General features: G+C 41.7%; 1 protein-coding gene across 1 annotated transcript in view; it reads left to right on the top strand.

Moving 5' to 3' along the window:
- Window positions 1–16,761, top strand: part of DOCK1 (dedicator of cytokinesis 1) — a 578,721-nt gene that overhangs the window by 148,020 nt on the left and 413,940 nt on the right.

Raw genomic sequence — 16,761 nt, 5'->3', positions numbered from 1 at the left:
CCCGACAATCTAGCCAGCTTTCTATCCACATCTAGTCCATTCATCACGCCCATACTTCTTGAATGGCTGGCAAGAATACTGTGGGAGACCGTATCAAAAGCTTTGCTAAAGTCAAGGAACAACACGTCCACTGCTTTCCCCTCATCCACAGAGCCAGTTATCTCGTCATAGAAGGCAATTAGATTAGTCAGGCATGACTTGCCCTTGTGAATCCCTGCTGACTGTTCCTTATCACTTTCCTCTCCTCTAAGTGCTTCAGAATTGATTCCTTGAGGACCTGCTCCATGATTTTTCCAGGGATTGAGGTGAGGCTGACTGGCCTGTGGTTCCAAGGATCCTCCTCCTTCCCTTTTTTAAAGATGGACACTACATTAGCCTTTTTCCAGTCGTCCGGGATTCCCCCCGATTGCCATGAGTTTTCAAAGATAATGGCCAATGGCTCTGCAATCACATCCACCAACTCATTTAGTACTTCGGATGCACCGCATCTGGTCCCATGGACTTGTCCTCGTCCAGCTTTTCTAAATAGTCCCGAACCACTTCTTTCTTCACAGAGGGCTGGTCACCTCCTCCCCATGCTGTGCTGCCTAGTGCAGCAGTCGGGGAGCTGACCTGTTCGTGAGGACAGAGGCAAAAAAAGCATTGAGTACATTAGCTTTTTCCACATCTTCTGTCACTAGGTTGCCTTCCTCATTTAGTAAGGGGCCCTACACTTTCCTTGACTTGCTTCTTGTTGCTCACATACCTGAAGAAATCCTCCTTATTACTCTTAATGTCTCTTGCTACCTGCAACTCCAGGTGTGATTTGGCCTTCCTGATTTCACTCCTGCATGCCCGAGCAATATTTTTATACTCTTTCCCTGGTCATTTGTCCAATCTTCCACTTCTTGTAAGCTTCTTTTTTGTCTTTAAGATCAGCAAGGATTTCACTGTTAAGCCAAGCTGGTCGCCTGCCATATTTACTATTCTTTCTACACATCAGGATGGTTTGTCCCTGTAACCTCAATAAGGATTCTTTAAAATACAGCCAGCTCTTCTGGACTCCTTTCCCCCTCATGTTATTCTCCCAGGGGATCCTGCCCATCAGTTCCCTGATTTTGTCAAAGTCTACTTTTCTGAAGTCCAGGGTCCGTATTCTGCTGCTCTCCTTTCTTCCTTTAGTCAGGATCCTGAACTCAACCATCTCATGGTCACTACCTCCCAGGTTCCCATCCACTTTTGCTTCCCTACTAATTCTTCCCGGTTTGTGAGCAGCAGGTTAAGAAGAGCTCTGCCCCTAGTTGGTTCCTCCAAAACTTGCACCAGGAAATTGTCCCCTACACTTTCCAAAAACTTCCTGGATTGTCTGTTGCACCGCTGTATTGCTCTCCAAGCAGATATCAGGGTGATTGAAGTCTCCCATGAGAACCAGGGCCTGCGATCTAGTAACTTCTGTTAGTTACCGGAAGAAAGCCTCGTCCACTTCATCCCCTTGGTCCGGTGGTCTGTAGCAGACTCCCACCACGACATCACCCTTGTGGCTCACACTTCTAAACTTAATCCAGAGCTCTCAGGTTTTTCTGCAGTTTCATACCAGAGCTCAGACCAGTCATACTACTCTCTGACATACAATGCAACTCCCCATTTTTTCTTCCCTGCCTGTCTTTCCTGAACAGTTTATATCCATCCATGACAGTACTCCAGTCATTCCACCAAGTCTCTGTTTTTTCAATCACATCATAATTCCTTGACTGTGCCAGGACTTCCAGTTCTCTCTGCCTGTTTCCTAGGCTTCTTGCATTCGTATATAGGCACTTGAGATAACTTGCTGTTTGTCCTGCTTTCTTAGTATGAGGCAGGAGCCCTCCCCTCTTGCGCTGTCCTGCTCGTGCTTCCTCGCGGTATCTCACGTCCGCACTTACCTCAAAGCTTTGGTCTCCTTCCCCCGGTGAACCTAGTTTAAAGCCCTCTTCACTAGGTTAGCCAGCCTGCTTGCGAAGATGCTCTTCCCTCTCTTCGTTTGGTGGAGCCTGTTCTCTGCCTAGCACTCCTCCTTCTTGGAACACCATCCCATGGTCAAAGAATCCAGAGACTTCTCTCTGGCACCACCTGTGTAGCCATTCATTGACTTCCACGATTCGACAGTCTCTATCCAGGCCTTTTCCTTCCATGGGGAGGATGGATGAGGAACACCACTTGCTCCCTCAAACTCCTTTATCCTTCTTCCCAGAGCATGCAGTCTGCAGTGATGTGCTCAAGGTCATTCTTGGCAGTATCATTGGTGCCCACGTGTATATATTATACAAGTGTATTTTCTAAAAAGCCAAAGACGGTACAGGCTATTGGAATACATAAAAAGCTTTAAGACGTGTAGAAAATCAAGAAGCACTTAACCCAAAAATCTTTCCCCATCAGGAAAAAAATATGCTATCAAAGTACATGCCACTAGAGAACAGGACAGTTTTATTTGTGGTATTTCCTGCCTAACTTCATAAATCAGAATTCCTGGACTACAGGATTTCAGAAGACTTTGGGATATTTTCTCCACACATTTCCCCCCTCTCCCCAAGCAACTGAAGTATCAGTTATTGACAATGCTGGAGGAAGCATACTGAACCATAACCAATGGTCTTTATTCTTTATGGAAACCCTTGGGTTCCCTACTAAACATGAACGGTTCTTTGGTAGTCCAAATTATCTGCATGATTACACTGATATTGAATATCCAAGTAAGATATAGGATTTTGCATTTGTATTGCAGCCCCCTATTTCTTCCGAATAGATGATATAGGACATACCGGAGCAGTGAATTTATTTACTTATTTTATCCACTGTTGTGCCATATTCTCTGTGTAAGGAATTTTCTTCTCTCTGAGGGTCCTAGATTACTCCTTTCCCTTTATAGAACCTACATTACTTTAGCAGGATTCCTGTTGCTCTGGAGGGAAACTCCTATACAATACTTAAATTTTGTTGCTTGTTCTGCTTCTGCAGTGATTAAAAATGGAGAGAACTTGTACCAAAAGGACAGAGATTGATTAGTGTTTAAAATTAGCCAATCCATCAAAGGAATATCAAGCAGGAAATTTTGTTGGTGAGAAATTACCAGTTGACTTCCAAGACCCACACTTTTCAAGGCCTGTGACCATTTCCAAATTTTCTACTTAAACTTCCAAGTATAAACATAGAACTCTGTACAGACTGATTCTGCTTTGGGTTATTCATCACATTTCTAGCTTTAAGATAATGAATATTCACTACTGTTTGAAGAAAAAAGTTTTCTTTTTCTGCTGGAAATTATTCCCCTACTAATAGAACCAAATCAATTTATATAAATTTGTGAGGGTCATAGTCATTGAGTTCCATCCAAGGCTACTTTGTACTTCTACTTTAGTCAGTTAGATATCCAGCTAGTTTTATATCCTCACTTACATACTCATTTTTCTGAAGCTTGATAGATAAATTAGATTTGAGTTTGTGTTTTCCTTGGGGTGTGAAACAAACAGCTAATTATCTTGGTCTTTCTTTGGCTATGGACAAAGCTCTTGGAAAATGATACCCAAACTTCTCTCTCCTCTCACAAAAGAACTATATTAAATTGCTTCTACCTTCATTTGTCCTCGATCTGATTTGACAGAACAGTTACTGTAAGGCATTGAAAAGATCATTTAGTCACAGTTATGTTGTTAGAGAAGTTGATTACAGTCTTGGACAAACATTATTGCCTTGGAATTGTATCATAAAGATGATCCAAGTGTGTCCTGTTTGATTTGCAAGAGTTATTCAAAATCTAGAGGCTGATGCTCTTTCACCCCTTTTATGGTTTTTTGGAGGATTTCTGTTTTTGGTTTATTGCAATTTGTAGATATATTAATATTGGAAGCAGCGTGGTCAATAGGAATAAAAGTGTGGGACTGAGAATGAGGATATGTGGAGTCGGGTATCTTGAACAAGATACTTAACATTTCTGTGAATTTGTAGAGATTTTTCAAAGAAAGTTAAGCAGGTTAGGTGCCAAAATTCCTTTGGAATTCAAGGGAAATTAAGTGCCCCAGCTCCTTTGAAAATCCCAGCTTCATTTCTAAAAATTGGGATGCTACTGTCTTACTTTGTACAGCATTTTTGAAGTCTAATTCTGCACAGTAATGAGTATGTTAATATTTAGAAGTTAAAATCCTGATTCAGCCAGGTAGTTGGGTACATGCCTAACTCTAAGAATGCAAGCAATACAACTGAAAGAGACAAGGTGGATGAGGAAAATATCTTTTTGAACCGACTTCTGTTGCTGGAAGGAGCAAGCTTTCAAGCTTCACAGAGCTCTTTCTTCAGGTCTGGGGAAGGTTACCAGAGTGTCCAAGCTAAATGCAAGGTGGTACAGATGGTAAGCATAAGGGGTTTATGCATTTTTGTAGGAGACCACTTAAATTAAGTGTGCCAATTAACATCTTTGCAGTCGTGGGATAAAGGAAGGCTTAGTCAGCAGCAGGGTTTGTTACAAATTGTTGTAATAAGCCATAGAAGCAGTGTCTCTGTTAAGTACATGTTTTTTTAGTGTCCAGGAGAGTTATGAATTTAAGCTCCTAGGCTTGTCCTTTTCAAAAAAAGAAAAGGAGTACTTGTGGCACCTTAGAGACTAACAAATTTATTAGAGCATAAGCTTTCGTGAGCTACAGCTCACTTCATCGGATGCATTTGGTGGAAAAAAAACAGAGGAGAGATTTATATACACACACACACAGAGAACATGAAACAATGGGTTTATCATACACACTGTAAGGAGAGTGATCACTTAAGATAAGCCATCACCAACAGCAGGGGCGGGAAGGAGGAAACCTTTCATGGTGACAAGCAGGTAGGCTAATTCCAGCAGTTAACAAGAATATCAGAGGAACAGTGGGGGGTGGGGGTGGGAGGGAGAAATACCATGGGGAACTAGTTTTACTTTGTGTAATGACTCATCCATTCCCAGTCTCTATTCAAGCCTAAGTTAATTGTATCCAGTTTGCAAATTAATTCCAATTCAGCAGTCTCTCGTTGGAGTCTGTTTTTGAAGCTTTTTTTTTTGTTGAAGTATAGCCACTCTTAGGTCTGTGATCGAGTGGACCAGAGAGATTGAAGTGTTCTCCAACTGGTTTTTTGAATGTTATAATTCTTGACGTCTGATTTGTGTCCATTTCATTCTTTTACGTAGAGGACTGTCCAGTTTGGCCAATGTACATGGCAGAGGGGCATTGCTAGCATATGATGGCATATATCACATTGGTAGATGCGCAGTGTGAACGAGCCTCTGATAGTGTGGCTGATGTGATTAGGCCCTATGATGGTATCCCCTGAATAGATATGTGGACAGAGTTGGCAACGGGCTTTGTTGCAAGGATAGGTTCCTGGGTTAGTGGTTCTGTTGTGTGGTGTGTGGTTGCTGGTGAGTATTTGCTTCAGATTGGGGGCTGTCTGTAAGCAAGGACTGGTCTGTCTCCCAAGATCTGAGAGAGCGATGGCTCGTCCTTCAGGATAGGTTGTTAGATCCTTGATGATGCGTTGGAGAGGTTTTAGTTGGGGGCTGAAGGTGATGGCTAGTGGCGTTCTGTTGTTTTCTTTGTTGGGCCTGTCCTGTAGTAGGTGACTTCTGGGTACTCTTCTGGCTCTGTCAATCTGTTTCTTCACTTCAGCAGGTGGGTATTGTAGTTGTAGGAATGCATGATAGAGATCTTGTAGGTGTTTGTCTCTGTCTGAGGGGTTGGAGCAAATGCGGTTATATCGTAGTGCTTGGCTGTAGACAATGGATCGAGTGGTATGATCTGGATGAAAGCTAGAGGCATGTAGGTAGGAATAGCGCGTCAGTAGGTTTCCGATTTTGGGTGGTGTTTATGTGACCATCGCTTATTAGCACCGTAGTGTCCAGGAAGTGGATCTCTTGTGTGGACTGGTCCAGGCTGAGGTTGATGGTGGGATGGAAATTGTTGAAATCATGGTGGAATTCCTCAAGAGCTTCTTTTCCATGGGTCCAGATGATGAAGATGTCATCAATGTAGCGCAAGTAGAGTAGGGGCATTAGGGGACGAGAGCTGAGGAAGCGTTTGTTCTAAGTCAGCCATAAAAATGTTGGCATACTGTGGGGCCATGCGGGTACCCATTGCAGTGCCGCTGATTTGAAGGTATACATTGTCCCCAAATGTGTAAATAGTTATGGGTGAGGACAAAGTCACAAAGTTCAGCCACCAGGTTAGCCGTGACAGTATCGGGGATACTGTCTCCTGACGGCTTGTAGTCCATCTTTGTGTGGAATGTTGGTGTAGAGGGCTTCTACATCCATAGTGGCTAGGATGGTGTTTTTAGGAAGATCCACCAATGGACTGTAGTTTCCTCAGGAAATCGGTGGTGTCTCGAAGATAGCTGGGAGTGCTGGTAACGAAGGGCCTGAGGAGGGAGTCTACATAGCCAGACAATCCTGCTGTCAGGGTGCCAATGCCTGAGATGATGGGGCGTCCAGGATTTTCCAGGTTTATGGATCTTGGGTAGCAGATAGAATACCCCAGGTCGGGGCTCCAGGGGTGTGTCTGTGCGGATTTGTTCTTGTGCTTTTTCAGGGAGTTTCTTGAGCAAATGCTGTAGTTTCTTTTGGTAACTCTCAGTGGGATCAGAGGGTAATGGCTTGTAGAAAGTGGTGTTGGAGAGCTGCCTAGTAGCCTCTTGTTCATACTCCGACCTATTCATGATGACAACAGCACCTCCTTTTTCAGCCTTTTTGATTATGATGTCAGAGGTTGTTTCTGAGGCTGTGGATGGCACTGTGTTCTGCATGGCTGAGGATATGGGGTAAGCGATGCTGCTTTTCCACAATTTCAGCTCGTGCACGTCGGCGGAAGCAGTCTATGTAGAAATCCAGGCTGCTGTTTCGACCTTCAGGAGGAGTCCACCCAGAATCCTTCTTTTGTAGTGTTGGGCAGGAAGGTCTCTGTGGGTTAATATGTTGGTCAGAGGTGTGTTGGAAATATTCCTTGAGTCTGAGACGTCGAAAATAGGATTCTAGGTCACCACAGAAATGTATCATGTTCGTGGGGGTGGAGGGGCAAAAGGAGATGGCCCCGAGATAGGACAAATTCTTCCGCTGGGCTAAGAGTATAGTTGGATAGATTAACAATATTGTGGGTGGGTTACGGGAACCATTGTGTGGCCCCTTGTGGCATATAGTAGTTTAGATAGCTTAGTGTCGTTTTTCTTTTGTACGAGAATCAAATGTGTGTTTTGTAAATGGCTTGTCTAGTTTTTGTAAAGTCCAGCCACGACGAAGTTTGTGTGGAAGGTTGGTTCTTATGAGAGTATCCAGTTTTGAGAGCTCTTCTTAATCTTTCCCTGTTTGCTGTAGAGGATGTTGATCAGGTGGTTCCGCAGTTTCCTTGAGAGTGTGTGGCACAAGCTGTCAGCATAGTCTGTGGTGGTATGTAGATTGTAATGGATTTTTTACCTTCAGTCCTTTCGGTATGATGTCCATCTGTTTGCATTTGGAGAGGAAGATGATGTCTGTCTGTATCTGTGCGAGTTTTTTCATGAAGTGACAGATTTCCACTCTATACGGCTAAATTCAGTGCCTTGCATAATCACAGGTTTCAGAGTAGCAGCCGTGTTAGTCTGTATTCGCAAAAAGAAAAGGAGTACTTGTGGCACCTTAGAGACTAACAAATTTATTAGAGCATAAGCTTTCGTGAGCTACAGCTCACTTCATCGGATGCATAACACTTCAATCTCTCTGGTCACTCGATCACAGACCTAAGAGTGGCCTATACTTCAACAAAAAGCTTCAAAACAGACTCCAATGATGAGACTGCTGAATTGGAATTAATTTGCAAACTGGATACAATTAACTTAGGCTTGAATAGGACTGGGAATGGATGAGTCATTACACAAAGTAAAACTATTTCCCCATGGTATTTCTCCCCTCCCACCCCACCCCCCACTGTTCCACTGTTAACTGCTGGAATTAGCCTACCTGCTTGTCACCATGAAAGGTTTTCCTCCTCCCCCCCCTGCTGTTGGTGATGGCTTATCTTAAGTGATCACTCTCCTTTACAGTGTGTATGATAAACCCCATTGTTTCATGTTCTCTGTGTGTGTGTATATAAATCTCTCGTCTGTTTTTTTTCCACCAAATGCATCCGATGAAGTGAGCTGTAGCTCACGAAAGCTTATGCTCTAATAATTTGTTAGTCTCTAAGGTGCCACAAGTACTCCTTTTCTTTTTGCGAATACAGACTAACACGGCTGCTACTCTGAAACTGTGATTAGGTTGTCTTTTGAAAGTGTTGTGTAGGTTTCCTGTGAGGATGAGGAATGAGAGGTCAGATATGGATGTGTGATCGCGTTGTGACAAGTGTTCACCCACAGGTGATAGGATGTTTTCGTGTTTTTATCATTTTTCTCTGAGAGTTCATTCAAGGACCATTGTGCTTATCTTGTTTCACCCACATATGGTTTGAGGCATTTGATGCACTGGATGTTGTGATAGCACATGTTGTGATAGCATGTGTAGGACCTTGGATCTTGAAAAAGTATGTTTTGGGGGGTAACTGATCATCATAGTAGTGGTGATAAGTCTGTAGGATTTTGCATCTGTTCTGGCAGGGTCTGGTGCTGCATTAAGTTACATAGGGAGTTGTTGTATGTGTGTATATTGTTTTTTTCAATAACCCTAATGGATGCTTTTAAATAACTGTAAATGTATTTAATTTATGTTATGGATGTTGTAAGGCATGAAATATACAACTCAAACTCCAAGATTGGTTTTATACTAATGATTTATCTGCTTTGTCATGCCTATAACTATTTTCCAACTACTTTTCTGTAGCTTGAACTCTTGTAAAACAAAGCCAAGTGTCAACAGAATGATGTGAATTCTAGGTTTTTAGCTGAAAAATAGGTGATTTCTCTATTAGAAAATTGTTGCCAATAAAAGTTTAATAGAAGAATACACCATTTATATTAACTCTTAATGTTTAACTCTCATAAAAATGTTAACTCTTTGTCTCAGTGCTATATAATGGAAGCACAGTTATTTAACATCACTTAGGATCATTTTGTTTAATGTGTCCAAACAAAAAATTAAAAAACACACTACTTGGTGTTCATAAAAATAAATGTTTTAAACTGACAATTTGTTAATGTCATGCAGTTTGCCTGTAACAAAGTTCCCCTATGTGTTGTGGTGAGAGATTTTTGCTTGGATATTCATAAGCCGATAATGCCTGTTGAGTGCCCTCTTATAAAGATTAATACTTTATTCTCCGTGCACGTTACTCTGACATTAATCATTGTGGGATAGACCAGTGCAGCAGGGGAAGAACAGATGATCAATTATTGTTTTCTGTAATCGTGTTTCATACTTGTGAGCTACCTTCAGAGCTGGCTTTTGAACAGGAGAGTTGTGATATACACTATAGATTTATTAGGTTGCTCATTAATCAGTGTTGGGCTAGGTACATGTGACAGGCACTTTGATAAAGATTAACCTTTTGCTATTCTGTACTTTTTGATAATTTAATATAGATGATAAAATATTGAGAATAATATTCAGGTTTGTAGGAAGTGATGCATTTAAAGCATCACCTGCTTTGTACCACCATATTATTGTAGTGCTGGTTGTAAAATAATTTGCCTGAAATTATTTTTGGATTGCTAAATCTGGGTCATACTGCCTGAAATTAGGGCTGGCGAGAAAACATCAATTTGGTTTTGTGGGAAAATTTAAGGTTTTGAAAATGTTTTCATTCTAATGCAGAATGAAGCAGAGACCTTTCAAAATGTTTAGTTCCATCCTGGAACTGAGAAACATTCCTGACAAATTGGCTTTTTTTTTTTTTTTTACAGGAAAAAACATTGTCAACATTTTTTCAACCTCCTCTAGCTGTGATGCATGCTATCAGCAGAGGGTGAATCTTGTAGTCCAAAGGTAAAGAATTTTGCCTCACAGCACAAATATTAGGTCTGCTCCTTGAATGCTGGAAGGGGAAGTGTTTGTTGATACAAAAATCACTCGCCCCTCTAACCACTACTACTGTCAAATGCTTTTTATGTTATATTTCCCAATGTATCATAATCACAGTTTCCATTTTCTTAGTTTCTGATATTTATTACTTTCAGACTGCTGGAAAATAAGCTTTAGAGTGTAGAGTTATTTCTGTACAGTGTTTCCTCCCATAATTAGGTGTAGGGTACCAGCAGGTCCCAGAAAGATCTCATGGTGATGACGGTGATTGTAATGTACTTTTATTTGCCTATGAAAGCTATCATGTCTGGATAGGAAATCTCCAAGTAGTATAACTAGTGTTACTGTCCCAAACAAGTACAAGTATGGGAGTGAATAACTTTTTTCAGTGAAGCCTTTGAAATAAAGCTAAGGCCAAATCCAATAGCACAGTTATCTTCTGTGAAAATTTTTGTGTGCGTGTGACTGATATTGATTGATGGTGCACCTTAGACATCTTTGACTCGTTGTTTTATCTTCATGTTGAATACCTGCAAGATTTACAAACTACACAGTTCATTTACTCACAGCTTGGGAAGGCAGAGATCCACTGAAATGATGACTGAGAAATTTTGTCAAGTCCTCTTCACTACTTGAAAGGAGCCAGCTCTCAGTATAGAGGTTTATAATTTCAAATGGAAGTAATATGACAAATCAATTAGGTGGTTTTCCTTGTCTCTCAAAATCAGCTTGCTTACCTTCTCTATTGATCAGTCTCAGCTCCAGGCAACCCACTCAAAGCTGATGTAACTGCAATTTTAGCTTTCCACATGCTTTGCAGATACTACATTGATCTGTGGCCATTCTCTAGTAGTAGGATTTAAAGGGACATGAAATGTGCAGTCTCTAATTAAGGGCTTTTGTAATGGTACTGATTGATGCACCCAGAGTCTTCACAAAGATACATTAGCAGAGGTGCTGCTACCTTATTGGGGACCCTAAACTGGAATATTCCCCTCCCCCAAACACATACTAATAATTAATAGGAGGGCCCCTTGAGCTGCTTGGGGCCCTAAAGCAATTGCTTAGTCTGCTTATACCTAGCAGGGTTCTGGAAATTAGTACAGTTACTTCTTCATAGTGCCTTGCCAACAGTGTGTCAGAATCCCCCTTTTACTCATTTCATTAAAAGCAGTATTCCACAACCAGTTATTTTTAAAAAAAAGATAGCTATGTTGAGTCTGAGGTAAATGAAGTCCCTCACAATTTAATCTTATTCAATTACTTATGAATACATTCACAGCAGGTAGTGTTTCAAGAAGCTATTTGTCTTGTTCCTTATTAGGAGTTAAACATATTAAAGCATAGTTAATCAGACCTATGACAGTATGTATAACCTCCTCCATAACAGATTTGAAAGGCTGCCCAACGTGATAGATTTTCTAAAAATCTGCAATGTATTACCTCAAAACAGTCTTCACAGGAAAATAAAAGTTTGATTAATATTTATAAGAGAGTTTCTTAGCAAACATTTCTAATACATCTTCTTATTTAGCTGATGGCCAAGATAATCTTCTGTGTCCCATATGCCTATTTTTTCATTGCCATAATCTTTAGTGAATATGTTTTAGGATCATGTATCTTAAAAACACACAGCAGGACTATTAGGTTAAATACTTTTAATTCCTTGCATAATGACAGATTTCAGAGTAGCAGCCGTGTTAGTCTGTATTTGCAAAAAGAAAAGACTACTTGTGACACCCTTAGAGACTAACAAATTTATTTGAGCATAAGTTTTTCGTGAGCTACAGCTTACTTCATCAGATGCATTTGGTGGAAAATACAGTGGGAGAAGATTTATATACACACACAGAGAACATGAAACAATGGGTTTTATCATACACATAAACTTGTGTAAGGAGAGTGATCACTTAAGATGAGCCATCATCACCAGCAGGCTGGGCCGGGGGGGAAAGGAGGAAAACCTTTCATGGTGACAAGCAAGGTAGGCTATTTCCAGCAGTTAACAAGAACATCTGAGGAACAGTGGGGGGTGGGGTGGGGGAGAGAAATAACATGGGGAAATAGTTTTACTTTGTGTAATGACTCATCCATTCCCAGTCTCTATTCAAGCCTAAGTTAATTATATCCAGTTTGCAAATTAATTCCAATTCAGCAATCTCTCATTGGAGTCTGTTTTTGAAGTTTTTTTGTGAAGGATAGCCACCCTCAGGTCTGTAATCGAGTAGTGCAGGAGAGATTGAAGTGTTCTCCGACTGGGTTTTTGAATGTTACAGTTCTTGACGTCTGATTTGTGTCCATTTATTCTTTTACGTAGAGACTGTCCAGTTTGACCAATGTACATGGCAGAGGGGCATTGCTGGCACATGATGGCAATATCACATTGGTAGATGCGCAGGTGACGAGCTCTGATAGTGTGGCTGATGGATTAGGCCCTAGGATGGTGTCCCCTGAATAGATATGTGGACAGAGTTGGCAACGGGCTTTGTTGCAAGGATAGGTTCCTGGGTTAGTGGTTCTGTTGTGTGGTGTGTGATTGCTGGTGAGTATGTGCTGCAGGGCGGGGGGCTGTCTGTAAGCAAGGACTGGCCTGTCTCCCAAGATCTGTGAGAGTGATGGGTTGTCCTTCAGGATAGGTTGTAGATCCCTGATGATGCATTGGAGAGGTTTTAGTTGGGGGCTGAAGGTGATAGCTAGTGGCGTTCTGTTATTTTCTTTGTTGGGCCTGTTCTGTAGTAGGTGACTTCTGGGTACTCTTCTGGCTCTGTCAATCTGTTTCTTCACTTCAGCAGGTGGGTATTGTAGTTGTAAGAATGCATGATAGAGATCTTGTAGGTGTTTGTCTCTGTCTGAGGGGTCGGAGCACAATGCGGTTATATCGTAGAGCCTGGCTGTAGACAAGGATCGAGTGGGTATGATCTGGATGAAAGCTAGAGGCATGTAGGTAGAATAGCGGTCAGTAGGTTTCCGATATAGGGTGGTGTTTATGTGACACATCGCTTATTAGCACGTAGTGTCCAGGAAGTGGATCTCTTGTGTGGACTGGTCCAGGCTGAGGTTGATGGTGAGATGGAAAATTGTTGAAATCCTGGTGGAATTCCTCAAGGGCTTCTTTTCCATGGGTCCAGATGATGAAGATGTCATCAATGTAGCGCAAGTAGAGTAGGGGCATTAGGGGACGAGAGCTGAGGAAATGTTGTTCTAAGTCAGCCATAAAAATGTTGGCATACTGTGGGGCCATGCGGGTACCCATCGCAGTGCCGCTGATTTGAAGGTATACATTGTCCCCAAATGTGAAATAGTTATGGGTGAGGACAAAGTCACAAAGTTCAGCCACCAGGTTAGCCGTGACATTATCGGGGATACTGTTCCTGACGGCTTGTAGTCCATCTTTGTGTGGAATGTTGGTGTAGAGGGCTTCTACATCCATAGTGGCTAGGATGGTGTTTTTAGGAAGATCACCAATGGATTGTAGTTTCCTCAGGAAGTCAGTGGTGTCTCGAAGATAGCTGGGAGTGCTGGTAACGTAGGGCCTGAGGAGGGAGTCTACATAGCCAGACAATCCTGCTGTCAGGGTGCCAATGCCTGAGATGATGGGGCGTCCAGGATTTCCAAGTTTATGGATCTTGGGTAGCAGATAGAAAACCCCAGGTCGAGGTTCTAGGGGTGTGTCTGTGCGGATTTGTTCTTGTGCTTTTTCAGGGAGTTTCTTGAGCAAATGCTGTAGTTTCTTTTGGTAACTCTCAGTGGGATCAGAGGGTAATGGCTTGTAGAAAGTGGTGTTGGAGAGCTGCCTAGTAGCCTCTTGTTCATATTCTGACCTATTCATGATGACGATAGCACCTCCTTTGTCAGCCTTTTTGATCATGATGTCAGAGTTGTTTCTGAGGCTGTGGATGGCATTGTGTTCTGTACGGCTGAGGTTATGGGGCAAGTGATGCTGCTTTTCCACAATTTCAGCCCGTGGACGTCGGCGGAAGCACTCTATGTAGAAGTCCAGGCTGCTGTTTCGACCTTCAGGAGTCCACCCAGGATCCTTCTTTTTGTAGTGTTGGTAGGAAGGTCTCTGTGGGTTAATATGTTGGTCAGAGGTGTATTGGAAATATTCCTTGAGTCGGAGACGTCGAAAATAGGATTCTAGGTCACCACAGAACTGTATCATGTTCTTGGGGGTGGAGGGGCAAAAGGAGAGGCCCCGAGATAGGACAGATTCTTCTGCTGGGTTAAGAGTATAGTTGGATAGATTAACAATATTTCTGGGTGGGTTACAGGAACTGTTGTGGCCCCTTGTGGCATCTAGTAGTTTAGATAGTTTAGTGTCCTTTTTCTTTTGTGGAGAAGCAAAGTGAGTGCTCTCCAGTGACTCGATTACAGACCTGAGGGTGGCTATCCTTCAACAAAAAAACTTCAAAAACAGACTCCAATGAGAGACTGCTGAATTGGAATTAATTTTCAAACTGGATACAATTAACTTAGGCTTGAATAGAGACTGGGAATGGATGAGTCATTACACAAAGTAAAACTATTTCCCCATGTTATTTCTCCCCCCCCATACCACCCCCCACTGTTCCTCAGATGTTCTTGTTAACTGCTGGAAATGGCATACCTTGCTTGTCACCATGAAAGGTTTTCCTCCTTTCCCCCCCACCCCGCTGCTGGTGATGGCTCATCTTAAGTGATCACTCTCCTTACAGTGTGTGTGATAAAACCCATTGTTTCATGTTCTCTGTGTGTGTATATAAATCTCCCCACTGTATTTTCTACCAAATGCATCCGATGAAGTGAGCTGTAGCTCACGAAAGCTTATGCTCAAATAAATTTGTTAATCTCTAAGGTGCCACAGGTACTCTTTTTCTTTTTACTTTTAATTCATTACCTGCCATGTAGGAGTATTTTCCAACTTCATATTACATAAACTGTTTTCAGATACAATAAAAGATTCTGTCAATGTGCTATTTTATTAATGTTTGTTATGCATGTATACATTTTCTTGTCTATTAGATAACACAAAATCTTATTAATTTATTATAGACCCCCTAAGGTTTTGTTTGTACTTTTAAAAACTGAAATGCAGTTTTGGCCACTGTTACAGTATGTTAACTTTTTAGGCTATGTCTACATTTAAAATGCTACCGTAGCACAGCTACAACTGTGCCACTGTAGAGCTTCAGTGTAGACATTCACTACAGCAACGGGAGGGGTTCTACCTTCACTGCTCTGAAAGGTGGTACCTAAGTGGACAGAAGAATTGTTTCATTGGCCTAGTGCTGTCAATACCAGGGATTAGGTTGGCATAGCTTTGTCTCCTAAAGTGTGTGTGGATTTTTCACACTCTTGAGAGATGTAGCTATGCTGATGAATGTTTAAGTGTAGACCATCCCCCTGAGCTTTCTAGTCTCTCAAAATGTGAATCTATAGGTAATACTTACCTGTAAGGTACATAGAACCCTATAATGACAATATTTATTTGAAGCTAATTGGAAGTACTTGCTAATAACGAATGCATTATTTGAGAGACTGTAAAATATTAGCCATACCATTAATTAAAACAGTATTAAAACATAACCATAATACTTTCCCTTTTTCATGTGAATGTGACATTTTCATTACTTGCCTTGGAAGGAAATTCAGAAAAAATGACAACAAATTAGTGTCATGTATCAGGGGGTAGCCGTGTTAGTCTGTATCCACAAAAACAACAAGGACTCCAGTGGCACCTTAAAGACTAACGGATTTATTTGGGCATAAGCTTTTGTGGGTAAAAAAACACTTCTTTAGATGCATGGAGTGAAAATTACAGATGCAGGCATTATTATACTGACACATGAAGAGAAGGGAATTACCTCACAAGTGGAGAACTAGTGTTGACAGGGTGAATTCGATCGGGGGGAGAGGGGGATGTAGTCCACTCCCAATAATAGGTGAGGAGGTGTCAATAGATGAGGAGGCAAAGCTGCTTTTGTAAGGAGCCAGCCATGAAAGCTTATGCCCACATAAACCAATTAGTGTGAAGCAGCATTCTCCTCAAGGAATGTAGTGTCCTCTTTATCTGTTTTTTTTTTCCCATCTCTGTCCCCAATTGAATACCTCGAGGGCAGCCCATGTTGCTCTTTCACCTCTGACAAGAAACATCTAGCTTTGCTCCTTTTTGAGGAGGAAAGAACTGTTTCTCTCCACCACCATCCCTTCTTCTCAGTTGGGGTGGGGACACCCACAAAAATCACTGCATTGCTCCAACTCACCATTAAGGGTTCTGTGTCAAGTCAGGATAGTTCCTTACTTCTTGACTACAACCTCCTTCCCCTTAAAACAAAAACATAATGAAAAAACTTTCCACTCTTTTTGCAGCCTAATTTGCAGAGCACATGTTCACTGGATTGTGTCAATGCTAACTTGATAGTGCTTTCTTTTGCCTGAGTGTTATAGGGAAGTTGAACAGTCCTATCCATTCAGAATGTAAAGGTGCTGTACAGTTACACATGCAAAACTGCATAACTTTTTCTTCAGTTATGCAGTGCCTTGTGCTCAGTTGTGGTTGTGTCATTTGCATGATCACAATGCTTAAATACATGTAGTTATCATAAGTAGGAGTAGTTGTGTGTTTAAAGTTATGCATATGCTTAAGTACCTTGCTGAATTGGAGTCTGGGGACAAAGCATGTACCAATCTTTATACTTCAGATTGTCTTCAGACACTGAAATACTTCAGACATACTTCAGACACTGCAATAAAAGACATATGGCAGCAAGTCTCAAAGCCGGAGCCAACTGACTCAGTTGACCTGAGCTCTGAGACTCACTGCT

The sequence above is a fragment of the Dermochelys coriacea genome, chromosome 7, assembly GCF_009764565.3.
Source record: "Dermochelys coriacea isolate rDerCor1 chromosome 7, rDerCor1.pri.v4, whole genome shotgun sequence".
Taxonomy (NCBI): Eukaryota; Metazoa; Chordata; order Testudines; family Dermochelyidae; genus Dermochelys; species Dermochelys coriacea.
Note: the sequence above shows the minus strand (reverse complement) of the source record. Positions and strands in the feature narration are given on the sequence as shown.